Raw genomic sequence first — 13,947 nt, forward strand, 5'->3', positions numbered from 1 at the left:
CCTGAATTAGCCAAGGTCAGAAGATGGCATCATGTAGCAGAGATATCAGCACTGAGGGCTACTATATGGTAGCAGGGTGAGCTGGAAAGCCACCTCAAGGCACATATAGTCTTATTAATCTGCTTCTAGGAAATAGTACATTTATTTTATACTTACTAATTTTTCCAGAAGAAACATTTCACTGCAAGATAATTTTGTCTATTGATAGTTAGTCTACCTAAAATTATGAATTTTAATCTATGCCAAACCACCTGCTACTATATTAATAAATGGCTTAATATCATATAATACAGCCAGTATAATGTAGTGGCACTATAGCATAGGTGTTAAGAGAGTGGCCCTTGAGCCAGAGTTGCATGGCTTCATATCCCATATCACTTAACTAACTGAAAGATTGGATAAGTTACTCAGTCTCTGCCTCTCATTTTTATTTTCGATGAAAAAGAAGTTTATTAGTGAGCTTCTGCTGTAGTACAAACCATAAAATCTGACTGGCATACCACAGTAAGCTTTTAGTTTTTGCTCAGGAGTCTGTGGGTAAGTTGAAGTAGGTATGATCCACGCTGGCCTCAAGTGGACGTGGTTCCAAGTGGAGGATGGGTCTAAGTCTGAGCCAAATATCTCTCATCTTCCTTGGCACTAACTAAAGCATTTTTTTTCCTCAGGGTAAAAAGCAAGAGGGGAGCTTGGGTGGCTCAGTCAGTTAAGCGTCAGACTCATGATCTCAGCTTAGGTCTTGATGTCACGGTTTTGAGTTCAAGCCCAACATTAGGCTCTGCACAGGGCATGGAGCCTACTTAAAACAAAACAAAACAAAACAAAACAAAACAAAACAAAACAAAACAAAAAAACAAGATAACAAGGGAAAAAGTGCAACTGCACAAGCATATTTCAAGGCTCTGTTTGCGTGATGTCTTCTGTTACTCCATTGGTCAAAGCAAGTCCAGACCCAAAGTCACAGAGCAGAGGTGTATACATATACTTTCCATGGAGGTGTGCTAGGGAAAGGGGACATGATCCAATCTACCACAGTGGGGAAAATTACTACTTAGATTTAATAGAATTGTTATAAGTTCAATATATGTAAAGAGCTTAGAATAGTGCCTGGCACGGAGTAAATGCTCGATAAATATTTGTTATTATTGGGCATACTCTTATGCAGAAACTCACACAGAAGTTTAGTGTTGTGTGTATGTGACATAAAATATATATTTGGCACATATGTCATTTCCTTGGCATTGAATATACATGCTAAATTTAATTTAAAACTAGTCTCTATTTTTGTCATTGTGATTAAATGAACAAGATTATGTGTCTTTCAGACTGGTCAGCCAACTTCTGGGATAGTCAGAGTGATTGCTACCTCAATTATTTAACTGTTAGTGGAATCATAGAACTGCTAAAGACCATTGAGTTCAATCCTCTTGTCTTACAGAAAATACATTGTACCAAGAATGGTGAGATATCCAAATGAAAGAGAGAGAGCTAGATGGATAAGGATGGATGGATGAATGATAGATAAGGAATTAAATAGAAAATGGGAATTCAAAGAAGGGCAAACCTAGATCTGTGGAATTTCTTAACACTGTATCACACAGCCCAGGTGTAGTTTCCAGTGGTTTTATCGAAATGCCATTTATCATATTGTTTTCTTTTAGTGAACCTTAAAAGAAGAAAGAATTTTAAGAAGCTTTTAAAATGCTTTCTTTCTATTCCTTCAGTTGAGAAGAAATATAGGGTGAGGCTTACTTATAATGTAAAAAACAAAAATAACTAGTCCTTTTAGAAGCTTTCATTTATCAACTTAACTAATATTGATTGAATACTTATCTGTTAGGCACTGGGCATACAGCAGAAAAAAAAATCCTTGGTCTGGTGAGCATACCAGGTGGTCATTCCTTTGTCTGTGGTGGAACACAAACACACAGGAGAGACAGGCAATAAACAAATTAATATGTAGAATATTCCACCAACAATAGATAGGTTATTCCATAATCTCTTAAGTGCAATTCCAAAATCAAAAAGTTCTGAAATTGAAGCTGTTTGTAATTCATATTGTGGTAAAATCTGACCTAATCTTATCTCATTTAGTAGTAAATGTGAAATGAGGCTATTTGTTGCCTTTTAAGAAAACCCCACTTTGAATATATGTTTTTCTGTAGATGTATTAACCTACTAGACCCCTACCTCAGATATGGAGGGAAGAGGAGAGTTACATAATTATGGTACATGTACCATATTACCTTTAAAAACTCAAAAAATGCTTAATTCCAAAACATATCTGGTCCCTATAAGGATTATGTTGGACTATATAAAATTTAGAAATTATACATACCATGAATGAAAATGAAGCAGGGTATAAAGAACAGGGGGTCATTGAGAAGGAGGGTTGAGTGTGGAGGTTGCTTGGCTAGATAGTAAGAGAAGGCCTCTCTGGGAAGTGACTTATGAGCAGATTCTCAAAACAGACAATGGAGCTCTCAGGGGGGAAAAAAGAGTGTTTCAGTTATTGGGAACAAACATGTGGCTATCTGGGGAAAAGTGTTCCAGTCAGAGGGGAAGACCAAGGTCAAAGACATAAACCAAAAGTGTGCTTAGCATATTTGAGGAAGAACAAGAAGTTCACTAAGACTGTAGAATACCAAACAAAGGGAGAGTGGTGAGATAGGCTGACAGGTGAACAGGGGCCCAATCATGTAACGTAGGGTAAGACTTTATCCTAACTGTTACGGGAAATCTTTGGAGAGTTTTGCGCAAGGCAGTCTAAAATCCAGTTTTCTTTTTAAAAATGTCACTCTGTTACTCCGAATAATAAAATTACCTTTCTTTTGCTATGCAGATGATAGATTATTATAGTAGTAAGGATCTGGAGAAATGAATGATCATGGCTTTGGGTGAAATTCAAAAATTTAAAGGTGAAATTTTATTTTATTAATAAAACAATATCTTAGTCATACTTTAATAAAATATTTATTTGAGCAAGTCCTGTGCTATGAATTAATCTAAATATTATTAAACTATTGTGGTTTTTGTTTGTTGTTTCTAGAATTTCTCTAAGCATTAAGGCTAAGAAGTTAGCTTGGTCATGGTAATGCTTTTCCCAGTCTCCCTTCCTCTTCCAAAGATTCTTCTCTTGGGGCGCCTGGTGGCTCAGTTGGTTAAACGTCCAACTCTTGGTTTCGGCTCAGGTCATGATCTCATGGGTTGTGGGATTGAGCCCCGCATTGGGCTCCTCGCTTGGCAGGGAGTCTGCTTGAAAGATTCTCTCCCGCTGCCCCTCCCCCCACTCATTCTCTCTTTCTCTCTCTCTCTCTCTCTTTCTCTCTAAAAATAAATAAATCTTTAAAAAAAAAAAAAAGATTCTTCTCTTGTACCTGCTGAGAACTGTTTTCTTATGCTGGCTCTGCCACTAATTGTAACTTTGGTAGAGTTGTTTAACCTCTCTGGATTTCAGTTTCCTATAGTACAAAGTGTGGGGATTGAATAGTCTGATTGACATAGCTCTTTCTTACTTGCATTCGTGAATTTAGCAAGTCTTGTGTGTAAGGCTAAAATTCTATATGATTCTTAATGAGAACTCGTAAAACTCTCAAAATGTCCTTAAATATGAATCTAAAGAAATACAGAATAACTGACTATATGTTGAGAATTGGTAAGTTCACTCTTCTTTCCTTTTTAACAGGACCAAGGAAATAAATACCAGAAGCCAAGAGCACAGGAAATTTTTTTTCGTCAATCCATAGAACCCTGATACTTCTCTAATTCCATCACACACAAAGGAATGATCACCTTGGCAGATGGCCACAGAGGATGTCAACAATTTTTTGGAGGCAAGCAATGAAATATTTATATTATAAGTTTTCTGTTGTTGAGTATGTAGAAACAGGTAATATTATCTTACATTTAGATGAAGAAAAATAGTGTTCTTTAATGTAGAAATTATATATATTAAGCATAGCTAATATAGCTATTTCTCTATAGCTAAGCTATTTCTCTCTTCCTTTTCTTTTTTCCTGAGCATTATTGCATGTCAAAAACTACATTAAGCTCTTTTTGCATACTGTATTTCATAGTATAAAGCTGCATTAAATCCCTAAATACAAAATAAAAATTTAAATAACAGAAATTAAGTACCCATGTTTGAAAACAGTGCTGTTTGTATCCATCTTGGACACATTATCATCTAATGACAAATATCAAATAGTTCGGGAGGTTAGAATTATTTCCTATTTATTTTGGAATTATCCACACCATTTATGAAATTTTTTTGTTTAATTCCAGCATTTTTTCTCACTTATTTTTAACAACTATTCTGAAGTGCTCCAAAATCTTGGGAAGTAATCCCTTTACATTCCTCACAGCTTTATATTTTGTAAGAATCCTGCATCAAAAGAACTCATGGAACTTTTAGTTCCTTTCTCAGCAGCTCTTATTGCCCTTGGAAGAACAGTCAGCCAAGGATTGTGGACCACAGTGCCGTATTCAAAATTGAAATTAATTACATTTCCAGTTAAAGGGAAAGTTTGCTTGGAAAGAAATTGACTGTATTTTAAAGAAAAAATTATAAATATAAGGAATCTGCCTTCTCCACCTTCATGAAATATAAAGACTTAAGTAGATGAATATAAAATGAAATAAAAATAAATTCATAAAAATTTAAGTAGAATGCACTACAATTGAATTTTTCAAAGGATTTTATACAAACAAAGAAACTGTAGATATGCTCAGATTTTTTATTTAGTATTAATTCAACTCATAGGCCTAAGGTCATCTAGCAAACAAGTCTGCTTTTTAAGTTGTACATAGAGGAACACTTTCCAAGTAAAGGAGGACATAAATGTTTAAAAAGCCCAGTGTAGGTCTTCTGAGTTTTCTTTCAGTTACTAAAGTCAAAATTAATTCTTGCTTTTCTGTTGGGGAAAATTTCATCTAATTACATTCAAATTATTCTGCAACTTTTTGGACAGCAAATCCTGTTCACCAAAGAAAGGAAAAAGCAGCTGTGTTGCCCTCGCCTCACAATTATAAGAATAGCATTATTATGCAGTCACTGGGCTTTATAGAACCAAGAGTGGTTATCCACCGGGTGCCTCCTGGCAGAGACACACCTAACCCTTTCTGAACTGTTGGTAATATATGCCTTTTGTTCCTAAGGATCTTTAAAGAAATAGTTTCCATTGCTTCCTTCAGCAAACCAATCTAGTAAAACAGCTCTCAGGAATAGGAAGTTCTTTCTAATAACCCTTTGCGCTGTTCTAGTAATCGTTTCTAAAATAGGTTTTCTTATACTTGAATCACAATTTAAATCTTTTCTTAGTTTGATATAATCAACGTAACTATTTTAAGAAAATTCTTAATGGGGCCCCTGGGTGGCTCAGTCAGTCACTTGCGTGTCCAACTCTTGATTTTTGCTCAGGTTATGACCTTGGGGTTGTGGAATTGAGAGCCATGATGGGCTCTGCACTCAATGGGGAGTCTGCTGGAGATTCTCCCTCTGCCCCTCCTCCCACTTATGTGCTCTCTCTTTCTAAACTAAATAAATAAATCTTAAAAAAAAAAAAAGAAAATACTTAAAATTGACTATTTGTAAATTAGTAGAAATAGTTTATAAACACTCCTTCTCCAAAAGCAACCTATTTTGTCAAATTTTTTCTCTAATATTTCCTTTTTTAACTCATTCACATATCATATCCTATTTTGATTTTAAGTTATTCTTTAACCACAGCAACATATCTTATGTCAGATAGCTCTAACTTATTTCTTCCACATTATATTAAGAACCAGCCCTTTGTTCTCTTTGAATTGCATTCTATTTATGACCATGTCACTAATAAGCTGCAGATATTTATAATTCTCATCAAAAGTGCTATTTCATTTATTTCCCATATTTTAAGGCTTATTTGAATATTATAGTTGTAAAAACGTTTAGTACTTAGAAAGGCAGTTAGAACATACCAGGTATGACTTATAAGTCTGCTATATAAGAACACAAATTCAAAGAACATATTTAAGACTGACTAACCACAACTCAGCCACACCTACCAGCTGTGTGACCTTTGACAAATTACTGATTCTCTTTGACCCCCGATTTGTACATCTTTAAAATTTGGATGCTAATAATAATATAATTTCAAGGATTAAATGGGATAGATGATATAAGTAAATATCTTAGGTATTTAGCACCTGCCTAGATCATAATTCAATAAATAGGTGATATAGTTATTCTATTTTTTGCAAAAGGATTAAAAACAGGTTCCCTCATGGCAAGCTCAACTCTTACAAAAGAAATAATGAATTTGTCCATTATATTCACACCAAATTTCTTTTACATCATTATGTTGTTGTACTGCTACTAAATTTTGTTCATTGAATTTTCCCAATAAGCACTTCATGTTTAAACATGTGAAAATGCAATTTATAAAAAAATCACTGTTTAGATTCAAAGGGGGTACGTGTTCCCTGATGTCAATAGCAGCATTATCAGCAGTAGCCAAACTATGGAGAGAGCCTAAATGTCCATCGGCTGATGAATGGATAAAAAAGATGTGGTATAGATATACAATGGAATATTATTCAGCCATCAAAAAGAATGAAATCTTCCCATTTGCAACGATGTGATGGAACTAGAGTGTATTATGCTAAGTGGAGTAAGTCAGAGAAAGACATATACCATATGATCTCATTTATATGTGGAGTTTAAGAAACAAAACAGATGGGGTGCCTGGGTGGCTCAGTCAGTTAAGCATCTGCCTTTGGCTCAGGTCATGATCCCAGAGTCCTAGGATCAAGCCCTATATTGGGCTCCTTGCTCAGCGGGGAGTCTGCTTTTCCTTCTCCCTCAGCCCCTCCCCCCTGCTCCTGCTGTATCTCAAATAAAGAAAGAAAATCTTTTTAAAAAAAAAGAGTCACTTATGGCTTGTTTCCCTCTCTCCTTTTTTTCCTTTACCCCTTTCCATATATTCATCTGTTTTCTTTCCTTTTTTTTTTAAAGAGTTTATTTATTTATTTGAGAAAGAGAAAGCAGGAGCAGGGGGGAGGGGCAGAGGGAGAGGGAGAAGCTGACTCTCTATTGAGCAGGGAGCCTAACATGGGGCTTGATCCTAGGACTTTGGGATCATGACCTGAGCTGAAGGCAGATGCTTAATTGACTGACCCAACCAGGTGTCCCCAAGCCATAAGTGACCTTTTTTTTTTTTTGAATCCTTGGCATTCTTTGGTTTATAAACTCATTACTTCAATCTCTGCCTCCCTCATCACATGGCTTTCTCCCTGGGTTTCTATGTCTCTTCCGCTCTTCTTCATAAGGACACAGTCATTTTAGATTAGAGCCCACCATAATTCAGTATGACCTCATCTTAACTTGATTACATCTACAAAGACCCTATTTGCAAACAAGTTCACATTCAAGTGTCAAGAATTAGGATTTAAACATAATTTTGGGAGGTGACACAATTCAAACAATAACCCTTCTAACATATGTTTTTGAACTGAGAACAAAGTTAGGGCAGAAAAAATTGATTCTAAAAACAAGAGAATTTTCTTTTCCTGGGAAAGAAGTTGTTTCACTTGTGACAAGATATAGTCTATGAGTAGATGTACATATGTTGCTTATAATGATTTGGCAATACCATTTCTTGACCATAGATAGTTTCTTGATAACACTTTTGCCCATATACTCTATAGCTATGTTTTTTAAAATTATAAAACAATATCTACCATTTTGTTTGTTTACTTGAGCTCAGAGTTCAAATAATATGGTTACAGTTTTATGATTAAGGCTTGTATCCATATTACATATATCAACAAATAAAATTCTCTAAAGACTTGAGAGGTTGTATCATATTTACATTTATAATTGTACTGATAGTTACACTTTGTAAATGAACTGAGTTAGTTTTTCCTTTGGTAACTTTGATTCAAACTAGAGCCACTTTTTATTTTCCTGAGTAAGAAATTCACTTTAAATTCAAATTTAAAAACATTCTTAATCTTTCAAAATGAACATAGCCACTATATACTTTTAACATTAATTCTACAGCTTATTCTAGTAAAGCTAATTCTAGTGAAGTCTTTCTAATATATAATTTGGTATGTGGTATATAGATTATCAGTACATTTTTATCTTCTTTATGATCATCTTCCATATATTTAGATAACTGTCACAAATTTTTCATGTAATAAAACTTACATAGAATGTACACTCTTATTTTAGAAGTTCAGTGAGAGGATTTTATGTGCATTTTCTTGTCTTTGAGCTTATGACAAGGGAGGTAAAGCATTATAAACTCCTGTTTTGGGAGTGAAGAAAGATGGAGTAGGAAGGTCCTAAGCTCACCTTATCTTACAGCTACAACTAGGTAACATCCACATCAGTATAAATAACCTAGAAAATGACCAAAAGACTGGTAGAACAGACTCTCCACAGATAAATATAGAGAAGAGGCCGTATCAAACAGAGTAGGAGATGTGGTCAGGAGGCAAACTGACCCACAGGACTATCTGCAGGAGGGAAAGATGCTGAGGGCATGGATAGAGGAAAGAAACAGACCCTGACACCAGGAACCTCATGCACAGGAACCCACACAGGGAAGGCAAATCTCCATATCATTTGACTTTGAAAACCTGTGGAGCATAATTCCGTGAGTTCTTATAATTAGTGGGACTTAACACCTAGAACTTTAAAAATCAGCAAGCTCAGCTCTGGGAGAGTCAGGAGGGTGAGAGGAAACTGAGTCCCCACCCTTAAAGAGACAGCACAACAAACAACCCTGCTGAAATACAGCTTAGAAGCAGCATTAAAAAATGCCTGGGGAGGGAGATTTGTTTACTAATTTCAGAGTATGTGCTGGACGGGCAGGGATCTGTTGGAGACTTCTCCAATAACAAAAGAGCTAGTGGGCACCATTTCCCTCACCTACCCCCAACCTACGTAAATGGACACCTGTAGGAACCAGTGCAGCATAAACACTGTCTTGCTAATAGCACATCCCACTCCCACTCGTTTCTGCAGATTTGCCCTTTCTATCCTAGCTTGGGCAGGAGTTTTCCCAGGTAGCTGCAGATCTCCTCCCGTAGCAGACCCCCGTGAACCTTGCTAACAGCATGTCACCTTCCCCCCAACCCCCATGCTCTCCTACAGACTCACCCCCTCCAGTCCAGGGTCAGGAGTTTTCTGAAGCAGGAGCAGATCCCTTCCCTACAGCACACTAGTGCAAACCTTGTTGGCCCCACATGCCTTGCCCCTGCATTCTCCTGCAGACCTGCCCTCAGGAGGAGTCAATCCAAAGTGGTGCCACAAGTGTGGCATTGTACAACAGGGGCGAGCATGAATTCAAGGTGACTCTTGTCCCAGGGTGAGAGGGAAAGATAGCCACACACACCAGTCCCACTCTGACCCCAGTGGGCTAGAGGTAGACTTCTGGTCTGCCTGCGGGCCTCACTCATCATTAAAAGCTTCCCAGGGAATAACACAGGGAGAGCACACTGCAGTTCACTCTTACCACAGCTCTGGCAAATGCCTGTTCTGATTCAGCTCAAGCCCGAGGTGGCCCCACACTAGCGCACTAACAACACAGGGACCAAACCATGCCCCTAACAGGCAAAGAGTGCCATTGCAGACAACTGAACTGAAGACAAATGCAGGTGAGCCACAACAGCAGGGCACATGCAACACACACAGGAGATACCCCTGAAATGCCAGGTTCTGGTGAACAGGGGACACTACATTGCAGGACACTACAAGATCTCTTATTTATAAGGCCACTACTTTCAAGAGCAGGAGATAGAGCTGACATTTCTTATCACATAGAAACACATACAGAGAGTTAGACAAAATGAGACAGAGGAATATGTCCTAAATGAAAGAATAGGACAAAATCACAGCAAGAGAGCTAAATGAAACCTAGGTAAGTAATATACCTAATAGAGAATTTAAAATAATGATCATAAGATACTCACCGGACTTGAGAAAAGAGCAGAAGGCCTCAGTGAGACCCTTAAAAAAGAATAGAAAGCATAAAAAAGAACCAGTAAGAGATGAAGAACTCCATAACTAAAATTAAAAATCACTAGACAGAATAAATAGTAGACTAGAGGAAGCAGAAGAATGGATCAGTGTGACCTGGAGGGCAGCAATCAAGCTGAACAGGAAAGAGGGAAAATTATTTTTAAAATGCAAATAGATTAAGGGAACTCAATGACACCGTAATGCATAATAGCATTCACATTATAGGGATCCTAGAAGAAGGAGAGGGAGAAGAGTGGGCAAAAAATCTATTAGAAGAAATAATAGCTGAAAACTTCCCATATCTGGAGAAGGAAACAGAAATCCAGATCCAGGAGACACAGAGAGCCCCAACAAAATCAAGCCAAAGAGGACCACACCATGACACATAGTAATTAAAATGGCAAAAAGTACTGATAAAGAGAAATTTTAAAAGCAGCAAGAGAAGAGAAAACAGTTACATACAAGAGAAACTCATAAGGCTATCAGCTGATTTTTCAGCAAAACCTTTGCAAACCAGTGTTGTGATATAGTCAGTGTTCAACGGAAAAAACAAAACAAAACAAAAAAAAAAACAAAAACAACAAAAAACCTGCAACCAATAATACTCTACCCAGCAAGGCCATCCTTCAGAATAGGAGAGAGAGAGAGAGAGAGAGAGTGTTTCCCAGACAAACAAAAGCTAAAGGAATTCATCATGACTAAACTACCTTTACAAGAAATGTTAAAGAGACTTTATTTTTAAGGTTTTATTTGAGAGAGAGAGAGAGCACATGAGTGGGGGAAGGGGCAGAGGGAGAAGGAGAGAGAGAATCTCAAGCAGACTCCTGGCTGAGCACAGAGCTGGATGCAGGGCTCCATCTCACAACCCTGAGATCATGACCTGAGCTGAAATCAAGAGTGGGATACTTAACTGACTACACCACCCAGATGCCCCAAGGGGACTCTTAGGGTGGAAAGGAGAGACCATAAGCAGGAGTAAGAAAAGTAGAAAACACAAAAGCAGTAGTATTAACTGTATCTATAAAAATCAAGAGATTCACAAAATAAAAGGATGTAAAGTATGACACCATATACGTAATGGGGGGAGAGGAGTCAAAATTTAGTGCTTTTAGAATGGGTTTAAATGTAAGCAACCATCAACTTAATATAGACTACTATATGCATAAGATGTCATGTAGAAACCTAATGATAACCACAAATCTAAAATGGGTGATAAATATGCAAAAAAAGGAATTCAAGTATATCACTAAAGAAATCCAGCAACCCATGAGAGAAGAGAGTAAGAGAAGAAAGGAGCAGAGAACTACAAAAACAACCATAATATAAGAAATAAAATAATGACAAGTACATACCTATCAATATAATTACTTTGAATGTCAATGGACTAAGCGTTCCAATCAAAAGACCTAGGGTGACAGAATGGATAAAAAAGCAAAACCCATCTATATGCTGCCTACCTACAAGAGACTCATTTCAGACCTAGACACAAGCAGATTGAAAATGAAGGAATGGAAAAGCATTTATCATGCAAATGGAAGTGAAAAGAAAGCCAGGGTAACAATACTTATATCAGGCAAAATAGAATTTTTAAAAAAGACTATAACAAGAGAAAAGAAGGACACTACATAATCATAAAGGGGACAATCCAACAAGAAGATAGAACAATTGTAAATATATATGCACCTAACATGGGAGCACCCAAATACATAAAGCAGCTAATAACAAACATAAAAGTAATCAATAGTAAAACAATAATAGTAGGGGATTTTAACACTCTAACGCCCTACTTATGTCAATGGATAGATCATCCAGCACAAAATCAACAAGGAGACAGTGGCTTTTAATGACACACTTAGTGACCAGATGGATCTAACAAATATATTCGGAACATTCCATTCTAAAACAGTGGAATACACATTCTTTTCAAGTGCACATGGAACATTCTCTAGAATAGATCCCATGGTAGGCCACAAAATAAATCTCAACAGATTCAGAAAGATTGGAGTCATATAGCATGCATCTTTTTTATTCTCCACACTGTGAAACTAGAAATCAACCACAAGAAAAAAAAATCTAGTAAAACCAAAAACACACGGAGCTTAAATAATATGCTACTAAACAATGAATGGGTCAACCAGGAAATCAAAAAGGAAATCAAAAGGAGACAAAGGAAAATGAAAACACAATGGTCTAAAATCTTCAAAATGCAGCAAAATCTGTTCTAGGAGGAAAGTTTATAGCGATACAGGCCTACCTCAAGAAGTAAGAAAAATCTCAAATAAACAACCTAACCCTACACCTAAAGGAATTAGAAAAAGAACAAACAATACCCAAACCACTAGAAGAAAGGAAATAATAGAGATTGGAGCAGAAATATACAAAATAGAAACTAAAAAAACAATAGAACAGGTCAATGAAACCCATAGCGGGTTCTTTAGAAAGAGCAACAAAATTGATACACCTTTAGTCAGTCTCATCAAAAACTGAATGGTTGCTTACATTTAAACCCATTCTAAAAGAACTAAATTTTAACTCCCCTCCCCCCTCCCATGTTTTAGGATATGGTGTCATACTTCACATCCATTTATTTTGTGAATCCCTTGATTTTTTGGTTTATATTTTCATCTCCTTTTCCAAATGAATTTTGAAACTTTGTGAAAAGAAAACATAAAGTGCAAGGTTAAATGAGTAGTTGACTATTTAAAGAGTGAGGTTTGATTTTCTAAACTATGGATCAAATTACTAGAGCAGTGGTTTCTCCACCCTGACTATGCTGGAAAGCTTTTTAAAAATGTAAATGTTTTGGCCCTATCTCTACAGGTTAATTGCAGTTCTGCTAATTACTACTTGACTACTTATGTGACTGAGCATTTTTTATTCCATAAAATTGGATTCTCTAGAAGTGGAGATGATACAAAAGTACTGGACTTTTGGATAAGAATGTGCCTCACAGAAATTGGAAACAATATCTACTTAGAGGTGTGCTGATCTAATTAGGAAAACTTTGAACTGAAAAATAAGGACTTTAGGGGCGCCTGGGTAGCGCAGTCGTTAAGCGTCTGCCTTCGGCTCAGGGCGTGATCCCGGCATTATGGGATCGAGTCCCACATCGGGCTCCTCCGCTAGGAGCCTGCTTCTTCCTCTCCCACTCCCCCTGCTGTGTTCCCTCTCTCACTGGCTGTCTCTCTGTCACATAAATAAATAAAATCTTTAAAAAAAAAAAAAAGAAAGAAAGAAAAATAAGGACTTTATAGTTTGATAGACATCAGTAACAGTAAAGTAAATATCCCATATTACTGGCAAAATACCTAGGGAAAATATGTGGGTATTGTACTTTTGCCCTCAAATGTCTGTATTCCAAGGCCCAGGATATGTCTGAAACGGGAATGGACTGATTTCTTAGATGGAGGATTTAACATCAATAGTGTGTTCGCAGTGAGAGTGAATGAGCATATTTGCTAGCAGTATGATATGGGTAGTTATGGTGGTGAGTAGGGATAGGGTAGGGGTGCCTTATGGAATTCTTATAGATTAGAAAACCTCTAAGGCCTTTTCCAACTCTAATATGGTATGTTTGTAAATAATCGACTGTCCTTTCTTTACATGGATTTATTTATCTATACGTTTTGAAAACTTTTATGTGCCAGACACCATACCAAAAGATAAAATCTGTGGACATGAAGAAAAATAGAACATACTAGGTTTAATAGTCGCTACGATAAGGTATCATGGAAATAATTCAATAATTGTATTTCATATATACATGTATTGGTTACTTCTATTACCATTTAGGTGTTAACCGAAATGCATGAGCTTGGAATTCCAATATACTTAAATGTTCAGAACGAAATTGCATTGTGATGATTAGAAGAAGTGTCATCTCAATCCAGGATGTTTGAGAAGAAACTTCTTGAAAAGTCTATACAATATGCAATACACTG

General features: G+C 36.6%; 1 protein-coding gene across 7 annotated transcripts in view; it reads left to right on the top strand.

The window, feature by feature from the left end:
• Positions 1 to 13,947, top strand: part of MBD5 (methyl-CpG binding domain protein 5) — a 448,335-nt gene that overhangs the window by 207,954 nt on the left and 226,434 nt on the right. For all 7 annotated transcript variants that reach the window (XM_087860618.1, XM_087860612.1, XM_087860610.1 and 4 more), the window contains one exon: positions 3,683 to 3,830. The gene's annotated coding sequence lies outside the window, so the exon portion shown is untranslated. The remainder of the gene's footprint in view (positions 1 to 3,682; positions 3,831 to 13,947) is intronic.

Source organism: Ursus americanus, chromosome 1 (genome assembly GCF_024610735.1).
Source record: "Ursus americanus isolate L20-20 chromosome 1, mUrsAme1.1.p, whole genome shotgun sequence".
Lineage (NCBI taxonomy): Eukaryota > Metazoa > Chordata > Mammalia > Carnivora > Ursidae > Ursus > Ursus americanus.